Raw genomic sequence first — 12,637 nt, 5'->3', positions numbered from 1 at the left:
CTTTAAACATCCGCAAGTGCTATATGGGCATTATTATAGAGCAGTAGTGGAATGCACCCTACTTAATACAGTCTCTTAAATGTACCACTGTTTACTAGGACATCTCATTGTTGCTTTATGCTCAGTTTGTCATTCACTATAAATCCTGGGTTCTTACATGCTCTGCTTTGCTTATGTGAGGCAGCAAGTCAAATGGCCAGATTTATGGGAGCTGCTTAGGAACCAGGAGTGGAAAAGCTCCGACACCTAACCTGTAAAGAGGGGGATGCCTTTAGTAGTTGATGGGAGACCCATGCATGAGTCTAAAGGGATAAACTGATTTGGACTTGTTCTCTAGACGAAAGAATATTAAATAAAAAACATTAGCTGTTAAGTGTCTCTCACCTCTTTGCACATTTCCTTCTTCTACTGCCCATCCTTCATTTTCTCTCCATCGCTGACAACCACATTTTATCTACACTTTCAATGCCTCTTTATTAGTTTCTTTATTGTTCCTTTGAAACTTGATGTGGAAAGTTGGAGGGTGGAATGTTTTATTTGGGATTTTATAACGCATTTAAAATAAATCACCACCAAGCATCATCATCATTATCATCATCATCATCATATCCTTCCACGGTTGGCAGAGGGGCAAGCTGAGAAAATAAATAATGAGGATAGCAAATTATGGCAAGGATACAAAGTCCAACCCTGTCACAAAGGGCTGTTCACCTCTCAACTTGTGGAGCCTACATATTTCAGTTCCACCACAACATGAAGACTTGGCCACATGTACAACAAAAGCGTGAACTGAAGTCAGCCTGGGTAGCCTTATGGCACACTACCATGAGTGTTTGCAAAGCTACTTGTGCTGTGCCACTGCAATACCCTATTCGGGGTCAACCTCACTGCAGCCTCCTATGTCAGTCCACACATATTTGCATTTCCCTTAACTGAACTGTCTTTGCTGATGATGGAAGTGGAGTGATGAAACATCAAGACTAAGGCGATGTGCACATTACTATTTGCTCTGGTTCCAGTGCACTCCCACCACTGGTGTTTGAAGCCATGCCCAAATGGGGGGGGGGCAACCTGCTGCTTGTCCCAGGAAGAAAGATTCCATTGGTCACATAGGGAAGAAACTAGACCGATGTTTTGCTCACTGGTAGCTCATTCAAGGCAGGCTGCAGTTGGGTGAGGGTGTGGCTGATAAAATGCTGTAGGCCTTGACTCTTCCTGATGGCTTATAAGCCACCTTAAGGGAAATCCTGAAAAGGATAAAGTAACTGGTAAGGTGTGGTAGGCTGGGTAATCTGCTCCTTGACCCATAGTAAGCATGCAAAATTTAAAAAGTTATAAACCTTTCCTTTTCATAAAAATAAAAAATCAAACTTCTAAATTGTCCAGCACAAAAGTCTCTGGGCCTATTTGCCTGTAATTTGAAAGACTTTAGTTAACCACCTTGAAAGTTTAGTTCACCTGTAAATTCCACCCACTTCTGTAATAAGGGGGGGGGGATATAGTAGCTTTTTATTTCTTAGTAGTGACTGGGAAAGAAACTAATTTGGTTAGACCGCAGGGTGAATTAGCTACCCTGCAACATGCAGCAGACTTCCTCACCCATAAACCATATGTTTGAGCACATGAAAAGGGGCACACCCACAACTTGTACTCATAGGAGCCAACTCCTAGGGGCTGAGATCCCTTCGACCCCCCCCAATAAAATATTTGAGGGAGCCGGGAAGGCAAAATTGCCATTCAAATGATATGCGTGCCACGTTTTGGAGTTGATTATGTGGGGCAGGGCTTACCTGCCCCCACCCCATATTTTATTCAAGTTGGCACCCTTGCCCATTCTGCATGTCTGGCTGGGTAAGTGTGCAAAGTTCTCTATTCTGGTGATCGGTGATTTCAAATCTATGCAATACTGTAATAAAAATGAATGTTTACTATGATTATTTTTTTACATCTTCCTTTTCTCATGCAAGATATTCCCATCAGTTTAGAAACTTACAATTATCATGTAGCATAATTATAAAACATTGGAAAGGGTCCTTATTCATTCTAAAATATTGATAGGCTGCTTTTCTTTAAAAGCAATATTGAAGTTGTTGCTGTTGTTTGTTTTTATACACATTGTTTTTAATAAAAGCAGCAGGGACAATAAATAATTAAGATCTAATGAAATTGTACATCATAAGCAGAAAACAATAGCATTAAAATTTTAAAATGACAACAGTAAAATAATAAAATTATATACCGAAAGCTGTTGTACACTGGATGAGACTCCTTGGGTCTTGGGCAGTCTTGGGCAGTCTTTCTCATCATTATGATCTGATTATTTAACAAATTCAGAGATTGAACCTTGGATCTTCAGCTTGCAAAGTATATGTTTTTCCATTGAGTTCTTCCCAGAAACTGCTTTAGGACATTAAAATCACTATAGCACAAACATATGGGAGACTCGCTTAAGGATTATGAGTGAAGGAATTCATGTATCACTTGTTTTAAATTTGTAGGATCTCCTTAACTTTACTAGTATGTATGATTATTTGAATTTTTAAAAAATAGTTAGATAGCAAGTAGACATTTAGATGAAGTTGGCATGCAATTATTTCAGCCGTTGGCTTAAAAACAGAGCTACAGTACATTGCATTAGGAGCACTGTACAATTCTCATAGTTATTACTTGGTAGGTTGCCTCTTGAGTGGCAAATTAGAACTCATTCAGCTAGAACTGTTGCAGTGATGCCTCTTCAGGGTTTGCAGGCCCAGATACTTGAAGTACATTACATACTTTCCCATATACTCATGCTTTCACATAGTTCAGTATTAGAACAGCATGAAATCATCTGTTATGTGTTCACCTCGGTTCCATCTAACCTTACACATTAATCTTCAGCTATGCTTAGGTTTAATCAGTACCGCTACAGTTTAGATTGCAGTCTTATGCTGCTGCCACAATATAGCAGAAAATGAACAGGTAGCACTTATACAGAGTCTGAGTCTGCACAAAACTGCTTTCGTTTCTGCTCAATACGCACTGCACCTGCAGCCAAAAATAAGGAGGCAGGACACAGATGCTTGGGAAAACCACACTTTGTTTAGCATAAATGTGCAATGAGAACTGGAACCTGTGTAAACATAGGCCAAGGCTTTCCACTTCCTTTTGGCTTGTAGAATCTGAGCAACCCAAATGTGCTCTGAGCATAAGCAGTATATGTTTCAGCATGCCACCAGCCAGCCCCTACTTGTCTGAGAGAGACACACCTGATTCACTATCCCCATACGTGCTAAGAATATGAGTGTGATGCTTGTATGGACCTCAAAGGGGTTCTTATCCCACCCCCAGAGTCCCACAGCTCTCAAGATCCCCCTTTCACCACTACAATACTTGATGGCACTCATCAATGGTTCTCATTTTGGTTTAATTCCCACACAGCCCTGCTTTGGTAAAGGGGGCTAGCCTCATTTTTAGTCTCTTTCACTTACCAATCTGATAAAGAAAGCCTTCATGCCTTGCTGCGGGTCTCACAGAAAATAATAATATCATTACTCAAATCTGAAGGGTCTACATTCTCAGCCCTCTTTTTATTTGTTTTGAACACTGTGATCTTTTCACAGTCTCCTGATATGGAGAGTGTCTTGAGGAGTCATGAATTTGTGTTCAGGATCCCATCTTGTTTTTAGTAAAGATCTTGCAGTTAGGATGCTATAATCTCCCATAGTCATCACGCCAACAGATTCATACTTGCCAGTGACAAATCACAAATTTGGTTCCATGGTATGCTTGCAACTAGGATGGTGAACCTTAGGTCCCTGGGCCAAATGCGGCATGGCAGGACTCTCAGCCCAGTACCCAGCATTCCCTACAGACTACACCCCAACCCCACCTTCCCCAGGCCATATCTTATACTCTCCTCATGTTATAAAGCAGGGGTGGGGAATTGAATCCAGCTGGTGGTGGTGGGGCAGTCCTTTTTCTCCTCCATCCGCAAGACAATTTAGACAGTTTTATGCACTTGTTAAGGGACGCGGGTGGCACTGTGGGTTAAACCACAGAGCCTAGGACTTGCTGATCAGAAGGTTGGCAGTTTGAATCCCCAGGACGGGGTAAGCTCCCATTGCTCGGTCCCTGCTCCTGCCAACCTAGCAGCTCAAAAGCACCTCAAAGTGCAAGTAGATAAATAGGTACCGCTCCGGCAGGAAGGTAAACGGCGTTTCCATGTGCTGCTCTGGTTCACCAGAAGCAGCTTAGTCATGCTGGCCACATGATCTGGAAGCTATACACCGGCTCCCTTGGTCAATAAAGCGAGATGAGCGCCGCAACCCCAGAGTCGGTCACAACTGGACCTAATGGTCAGGGGTCCCTTTACCTTTATCTTTTATGCACTTGTTAGACATTTAATTCATTCAAAACAAGTCATTTTAAATCTTTCTACACCAAGCTCAGCATGGACTATCCTATAACTTACCTCTCCCGCACTGCCATCTTTCAAATCAGCCTATTGAACCATTTTCTAACTATAAGCTATAGAACCCACTGGGGCCATATAATAAGATTAATCAGTATGTTGTGGAATAAACTGAAATAAAAGTAGAAATCATGAAACAGAAAAAGGCTTCTGTGTCTTTGTAGAATATATGAGAAAGCATATCAGAAAGATGAACAATTCCACGTTTGGTTGTTTTATTTGGATTTTAGCTGAAGATCTAAGACTTGAATCATGCCGAGCTGATGCCTCTCTGTTTGCACAATGGTTATTCCCACAGATTTCAAAGGGCTAAATTGTCAAAATAGTCCCGTGGATGTGTGAAATCTAATCATTTTTGTACCGATTACAGCGCTCTTCTATTTGAAATGGATTTTTGAATTCCAGCGGTTGGAATTGCGTCTTTGACCGTCGCTTGATTGTTTGTAGATATTGCAAATGCCTTTGGATCTAGGCAAAGCGGTAATGGCTTCAGGCAGGGTAATGGCCTTGCAGACGGTTTTTCCAGAGAACTATATGTACTGGCCAATAAGTTTTGGTGTAAAATATGCTCTGCTAAATGGTGTTATCAGGAGGTGACAGTAAAACCTAACTCCTCCAATGAATAGGTGACAATTCTGGTACTTTTGTTTGCATTAGTAATTTAGTAGCAGAATGGGACCACCTGGGGGCCATGAGAAGTCTGCCTTTCACATTGCTTTCCCCCTGTAAATGGCTTTCTGAAACAATTTTTAAACCTTAATGGAGGGGAAACTATTGTAGATATGATTTCAGGGCTTAATCTGAGCCATGGTTTGACAAGGATCTGTTGGAATGCCAGTGCTCAGCCCTGGAATATATACCGTATTTTTCGCCCTATAGGACACACTTTTTCCCCTCCAAAAATGAAGGGAAAATGTGTGTGCATCCTATGGGGAGAATGCAGGCTTTGGCTGAAGCTTGGAGAGCGAGAGGGGTCGGTGAGCACCGACCCCTCTCGCTCTCCAGGCTTCAGGAAGCTATCCGCAACCCTTGGGAGCCCGTGGGAGTTCCCGCCGGCCCCCGAAGGCTTGCAGAAAGCAGCCTGCAGCCCGAAACCCGGGGAGCGCAGTGGAGCGCGTCCGGGAAGCTCGGGCTTCCCCCGCCCCAGTCCCGTGCCTGGGGGGGAAATAAAAAAAAATTCTTTATTCGCCCCCCCCAAAAAAACCCTAGGTGTTCCCTATGGGCCAGTGCGCCCAATAGGGCGAAAAATACGGTAATCAATGAATACCCTGGAATATCATGTGACTACTACTGAACATGTTCAGAGTTCATTCCTTTCACCAATGAGCCACCACAATCAAGCTGCCCTGATCTGGGCTAAGATAGGCGTTTCATGTCAGAGTACACGTTTCTTAGTTTTAAGATGCAATACTTCTCTTTATAAAGGTTATAAGTTAGCTACTATATTATTTTAAAGAATAAAATTAAGCAATGCATCTCATTTGCACAAGAGCAGTGGTCTTCACATCCTTCTGGACACAAAATGTGACACCCATATGTCTTACCTGCAAGGATTTAACATGAATACCCTTACCCTAAGTTTCCAGAATCTATTGTTTCTACTGAGTGAAAATAAATTAGTTTTGAAAGTAAAGCATTGCAATGATGCTATGGTGTCATCATATTGAAAATTATTATCAGAGCCACCTTCTTAGTTACGGTTTGACCTTCCCAGTTTAACATTTTCCTAAGTGACTAGCATTTTCCTCAGTGACTAGGCTGTATGTTGTGAGCACAAGCTGTTTTATTTCTTGCCCTCCTGTAATTTATGAATGAAACTGGCAAATGCTCTCTTGAGGTTTCAAGTATGCTGATACTGCTTTGGGACTCACATTGCCTATTGATGTGCCGGCTTGCTTGCTACCTGCTCAAGCTGTACATTTGTGAACAGGTATTGATTATCATTGCACTGCAGTTTTGCGAAGGAAACTGGGCCTGTCTAGTATGCCCGAAACTTCCCACCACCGCTCAAGAGAAATTGGGAGTATGAAACAATCGACTAAGCATGTTTACTAAGAAGTATGACCTATTAAGGTCAATGGGCCTTCCTTCCCAATAAGTGGTTTTAGAACTGCAGCCTAAATGTCAATTCTGCAAAGTGCAATGGAAACTTTCATGAAGAAAAGTATGCACTTTATTTTCAACCTTTTCCTTTGGTATTTTATAGGGGCAGCCCAAATGCAAAAGGTGTTACAAATACAGAGGGAATTAAAAGGGCAATTACCCATTCTCAACTACCTTGCCAGTTGTAGTTGGATAGATGCTTAGCAATCCATCTTCCAAGCCTTCAATTATTACTGGGTCAAGTCAGATTCAGTATTTCCCTGTTTCCAGGTACATAGTCCCAGAACAATCCCAACTACTTAACTCTGGTATCACTTTGCTGCTCCTTACAGTCCTCTGATACAGATGGTGCCAATCCCCCCTGCCTGATTTTCTCATTGCAGGGAATGAAGTGAGCGCTGGGAAAAACATGGCTAAATTAGTAAGTTGCTTTGGGGATGTGCGACTATTGGCTTGAGAAAATAAATAATTCAAAGAGAAGGTATATTTTCAACCACTTCAATTTCAGGTAAGTAGCATCCATCTAGATATTATTATAGTTGCAACTAAAAAACCCGAGCATTTTCTATGGTTCATTAATTCTGTTTCACCCCCTGCATATTTGAGATACACTCTATTGCGCAGACTGTGATAATCACCAAGCAAATTCATTTCAACCAGCAGTTTTCGAGAAGACTGTGATCAGTAACTTGGATGTCATTCAGAAAACCTGCCTGAAGTGTAATTGTAAATTTCCCAGTTTGTATGTCTAAATTATCTGCCAATTAATTATCAAAATAATTGCTGGAGCATTAAGATTTTCGCTCTTGGCTTAACTGTATTAAATCTTCCTAAATAACTTCTGCACGTCCCCACTCTATCAGAAAGGTCATTATAGTCACTTCAGCTTGCAAAAAAACTATACTGTTTCTCTGCTTTCAGATGTCACAGTAAACCATGGTTTATCATGATCGGAAGAAGCCTAGGCAAGCCTTGGGCTCCTGGATTCCCTCCCCCCTCCTTCCATGCAGTTTTGCTTCTCTTTTTCTTTTAATTAGCTGTGACTTCTTATAATTAGCTGTATTATCCAAACCTCCCTGATTAATTGTGATTAATCTTTTTTATTGTGTATTTTTTTTATAAAAAAAACACCCTTCAAACTTCATGTGGGTTATGAAGATGACTTTTTTGAATTAACCATGATTTCGAGTTTGAGCATAATGTTACTGTGGTTGAAACTGAAAAAGAAAGGTTCCTGACTCCTTGCAGTCACAGTGGAGGAGGAGAGAGGAGAAGGGAGAACACAGTGCCAGAAGTCATTCAACCTCATCCTTTCCATGACATTCCCGGTTTAACCTGACATCTGAATTAAGCCAATATGCCATATTGTCAGTTGATTTATTCATAATCCAGTTAATCACCAAAAATCCTGGACTCACTAGTGTAACTTTAATGAAAGTACTTTACTAGGGTGGTGAAACCTCAGCTTATAAAGGAATATTCAAGACTGAGTTGGGTAATGTAAGGATTATGTGTTGTTCTCTTTCAATTGAAAATGTATTATTATAGCAATTAGAGACATAGGTGATGCTGTGGTTTAAACCACTGAGCCCTGCGACAGAGTGAGCTCCCGTTGCTCTGTCCCAACTTCTGCCAACCTAGCAGTTCAAAAGCATACCAGTGCAAGTAGATAAATCAGTACCGCTGTGGCAGGAAGGTAAACGGTGTTTCCTTGCGCTCTGGTTTCCGTTACGGTGTTCCATCGTGCCAGAAGTAGTTTAGTCATGTTGGCCACATGACCCGGAAAGCTGTCTGTGGACAGACACCGGCTCTCTCGGCCTGAAAACAAAATGAGTGCCACACCCATAGTCGCCTTTGACTGGACTTAACCGTCTGGGGTCCTTTACCTCTTTTATTATAGCAATTGCATTCACTTTTTCAGTTGCTTACACTTTCTGAGTTTTCATAAGCATGAATTAATTTCTGAAATTTGTTGCCCTGAGATGTGATAACTATTACCTTAGATGGATTTAAAGGAGATTATAGACAAATTCATGGAGGACACAACTATCAGTAGCTGAGGAACTATGCTGAAGAGAGCCATTTCCTTTATACTCCACTTATGGACTTCCCAGAGGCAACTGGTTGGCTGCTTTGGGGAAGATGATGCTGGAAAACTGGGTCATTGACATAGCAGGTCTGTTCTTATTTTGCAAAATAGGAATGTTGATGCATCCATACATAGCAAATGTGCAAATCAGCAAAACACCATACACAAATAATCTGGAGTCAATCACAATATGATTACAACTAGTTTGTTCCCTTCCCATTTGCATGCTTACTAGCCATGGTGGTTGTGTTCTACCTCCACTGATACAGACAGTATGCGTCTTAATGCCAGTTACTGGAAATCTCATGTAGGGAGAGTATTGTTGCAGTCAGCTTCTTCTTGTGGGCTTCCCATATGTATCTGGTTGTCTGTTGTGAGAACAGAGTGCTAGACTAGATGGACCTTTGACCTAACCCAGCAGGTTATTCCAATGTCTTAGATGCCTCATTATGCAGTAGAAAGGAATATGTGAACAAATTAAAGGTACCAGAACAAACTGTGCATGCTCAAATAAATAAATTATAGAAATTATCCTAGTTCAACTGAAATTCAAAATGAATGGAACAAAGGGGAGAACAATGAGGAATGCAATGCAGGAAATCCTCTCATGTTGACATTTTGTTAGAATTTAGATAATTGTTTGTTTGCAAGGCTGAAAGATACATTTGAGATGATAGCCTGGGGCATGGATTGGGGGGGGGGTAGAATTTGGTGTGAAAACAGTTTTCCTGGCCTCTCTCTCTCTCCCCCCCCCACACACTTTCACTTCCCACAGCAAAAATATGCAGATGTTGCAAGCCAAGATATATAAAGAAACCACCGCATTCTATTTATGAACTAAAAGACGGAAAGAAGGCAGATGTACTCAATGCTTCTTTTGCGTAATTCTCTCTGGCAGGGAAAATCTGGAGCTTCTTTGAAAACGAGTAATTCTCTTTCTCAACTGCACGTCTAAGTTATAAAATGGAATGGTTTGTTGGTTTTTTTTAAAGCACTGTTAATGGTTAGGCTAAAATATTAAAAGCACAAGTAAAGTCCTGCTGGACCTGACCAAAGGCCTATCCTTTTCTCCCAGTGGCTAGCCAGGTGTCTGTGGGAAGCCCACAAACAGGACCTATTATTTAGGTCTTCTGCATTTCTTTGAGTTTCAAGTTACAGAAGAAATTCCTCACTGTGTTATGAAGTCTCACTGGATGATCTACCTCACATCAAAAATTCAGAAGGTGGGGTGTTTACTGAGAAACTGGAAAATATTTTATTCTTTTAAACTGTCAAGAGAATGGTCTTGTTTTGGGTTTGTTTCTGTTTGGAGGACAAAATTATTCCATATATCTGGGATCATTGGTAAAACAACAGATATAAAGCTGGTATTCATTAACATGTTTGAGAAACTAATATTGCACAGGATTCCATCAAGGGACAGACTACAGCTAAGAAGGGAATCTATTATTTGCAACTATCTGGACATCAATGAAAAAAGAGGTATTTTTAAGCAAACTTTCTGCAGTATTTATGCCTATGTCTAGTAGGAGCTGTCTATGCCAACAAAATCCATTAAGGTGAATCCATCAGGATATTCACAGAGGAAGCTTGGTTTATACTGACCTAAATTACAGGGCTTTTATATAATATATACCTCCATAAATTTTATGGAGTAGTGGTATTATCAGTATTTATTAGATTACCAGTCTTATTCATGTTTCTTCTTTTGATGCTGCTCCTAGTAACTCAACTACTAGTAGTATTACTAGTACTTGTAGTAGTAGTATCAGCAGCAGCATTATCAGTATGTATTAGGGGTGGGGAACATTTTGGCAGGTATATAGAGTTTTAGATCCCTGCCCCCCAGCCATGCATGTATAGTTATTGTAAGCGAGGACATTTGAATGTTATTTTGTCAAAGCAAGAAGAAAAGGCAGCATATTGCAAAAAGTATCATTGGATTTCATAAGACTGTGTTATGCTGTAATGGGATCACACACCTTACTCAGTGTAACTATTAATGCAGATTGAAGGGAAAGGTTGCTCACACATGCCATACTGTTCACTCACACATACTTTTTATTATCTCAATAGCATTTTTCCAATTGCTGCATGAGGAACTGCATGCTTAGCACAGGCCCTTTTATGAGCTTGGAGAGCTATATTGTATAAGAATAATTTCCTCTAATATAAGCAGCTATTCTCTTATCACAACAGTGCATGACAATTTTTATTTAAAATGTATTGCTTCATATTTGCCATGTTATGATAGCGCAAACCTGTGTGACCTCTTCACTTCTCTCTCATTTTTCTCATATGATATAGCTTCTGGCTCTTGAAGGAACAGTTTTTTGATAAGAGCATATAAATACGGGCTAAAAAAATTACCAATAATAAATGTGTGTCTCAGACTGGAATATTTATTGTATTTACAGTGCTCTTGACCTTTGAAAGTGCAAGATCTGTTTTTGAATGTTCCACATGCCACCATCGGTCTAAGAACAAGCAAGGAAATATAGAAAAAATTAAATCATCTCCTCCACCCTGAGATCTACAGAATGCTTTAACAATTCCAGAGACATGCCCTCTTTTTGGGTAAGAAAATGCTTCAAGTGATTCTATCAAATTAAGACTGCAATCCTAACCAGGAAGTCAGTCCAAATGAATTCATAGGTGCTTACTCTCGTGTAAGTGGGCTTAGGATTGGAGCCTAACACAACATTCAAAAACTAATTGAACCAAGTTTTGGGGGTGTGGGTGTCCCTCCACCCAGCTCTCCCAGCCACTAAACTTGTAAGAGTATGGGATGACTACTGCCCTGAGAAGCCCAGGTGGGAGAGAATTTTAATTGGACCCTGAGTCATACGCAGAGTACCTCCACTGATTTCAGTGGGTCTGCTCTGAGTATTGCAGTGAAATGTATCCCTTTGAAGCATTTTAAACATGTTGGCACGGCAAATACAGCTGTGAAGCACAATAGTCCTTCCAGGCACCAGAATGCATTCCCTTCAGAATGAAGGTCAGAAAGCCTTTTCAAAAGAAAATATTTCTGTTACATTTTTTCCTACATTCGTAAGTCATGGAACACCTTCAAAACTTCTGCAGAGCAGTCTGGAGATTTCTATACGAAGATGAAGACTGTGAAAGACCAGGGAATTCTGTACAAATTTACCTGGTAGTAAGCTTTATTGAACCTAAGGAGATTACTGAAAATGCCCCGTCATGTATCACCACCCAGATAGCTTTAGCCACTGGTGTGACAACAAGCAGGGCACCCCCAGCTGGTAATCAGGTGGGGCAATATTGGAAAAGATACTTTTCTTCAGGTACAGTGCTTGAGCCACAGGTTGTTCAGTGCTTTGTATACTGGGCAGAATAGCTCACAGACAAGACAGTGCAAGATTGGAGGATTGGATTAATATCACTTCCCCTCACTACCCCAGATAATAACAGGGGAAGTAGCATTCTATATATTTTGAGATACTGCTGCTATAAGAAGTGCTAATCTTTCTTAATTGATTTCCCCCTATTTGGGCTTCTATATTTCCATGTTTCTCACAATAAGATTACATTTACAATCTTTAAAATCCCTTTGTTATTTTTCTGAGCCATGCTATTAGACCAGCACGAGCTATGAATTTATGCTGTGTTACCAGCACAAATGATAATTACTTATCGATGTAAAAATTAACAGTTTCCAAGGAAATACTTCTGCACCCTTATTAGTTCACTAATTGCCTACCTAGTTTAGACTTTGTATGGCACTTCATAATATATTCCACCCTCTTTACAACACCCTTCAGCCTAGCTAAGTGCTTGCAAAGCTGTAAAGAGGTCTTGTTATTTTTAATGAGGTCAAGGGCATTTTAAAAAGCACTTTAATGCTATGCAGCAGTGTGCAATAGCTTGGCGTTATAGTGCAGTATTTAACTAACAGGTCTATGAAGGTGGTCTCAGCTATCAAACCAATTAATAAAATCTGATAATATTGCGAAACAACAGCAGCCAAA

At 40.6% G+C, this 12,637-nt stretch overlaps 1 long non-coding RNA gene across 1 annotated transcript; it reads left to right on the top strand.

The window, feature by feature from the left end:
- Positions 1–1,183: 1,183 nt before the first annotated feature.
- On the top strand, positions 1,184–11,172 carry LOC309531142. The gene is made up of 4 exons (XR_014219106.1): positions 1,184–1,309; positions 6,940–7,064; positions 10,051–10,127; positions 11,063–11,172. It is a non-coding gene; the product is annotated as an uncharacterized lncRNA (long non-coding RNA).
- Positions 11,173–12,637: the final 1,465 nt, after the last annotated feature.

Source organism: Podarcis vaucheri, assembly GCF_965113315.1.
Source record: "Podarcis vaucheri genome assembly, chromosome: 4".
Classification (NCBI taxonomy): domain Eukaryota; kingdom Metazoa; phylum Chordata; class Lepidosauria; order Squamata; family Lacertidae; genus Podarcis; species Podarcis vaucheri.
This window is presented reverse-complemented; position numbering and strand designations above follow the sequence as displayed.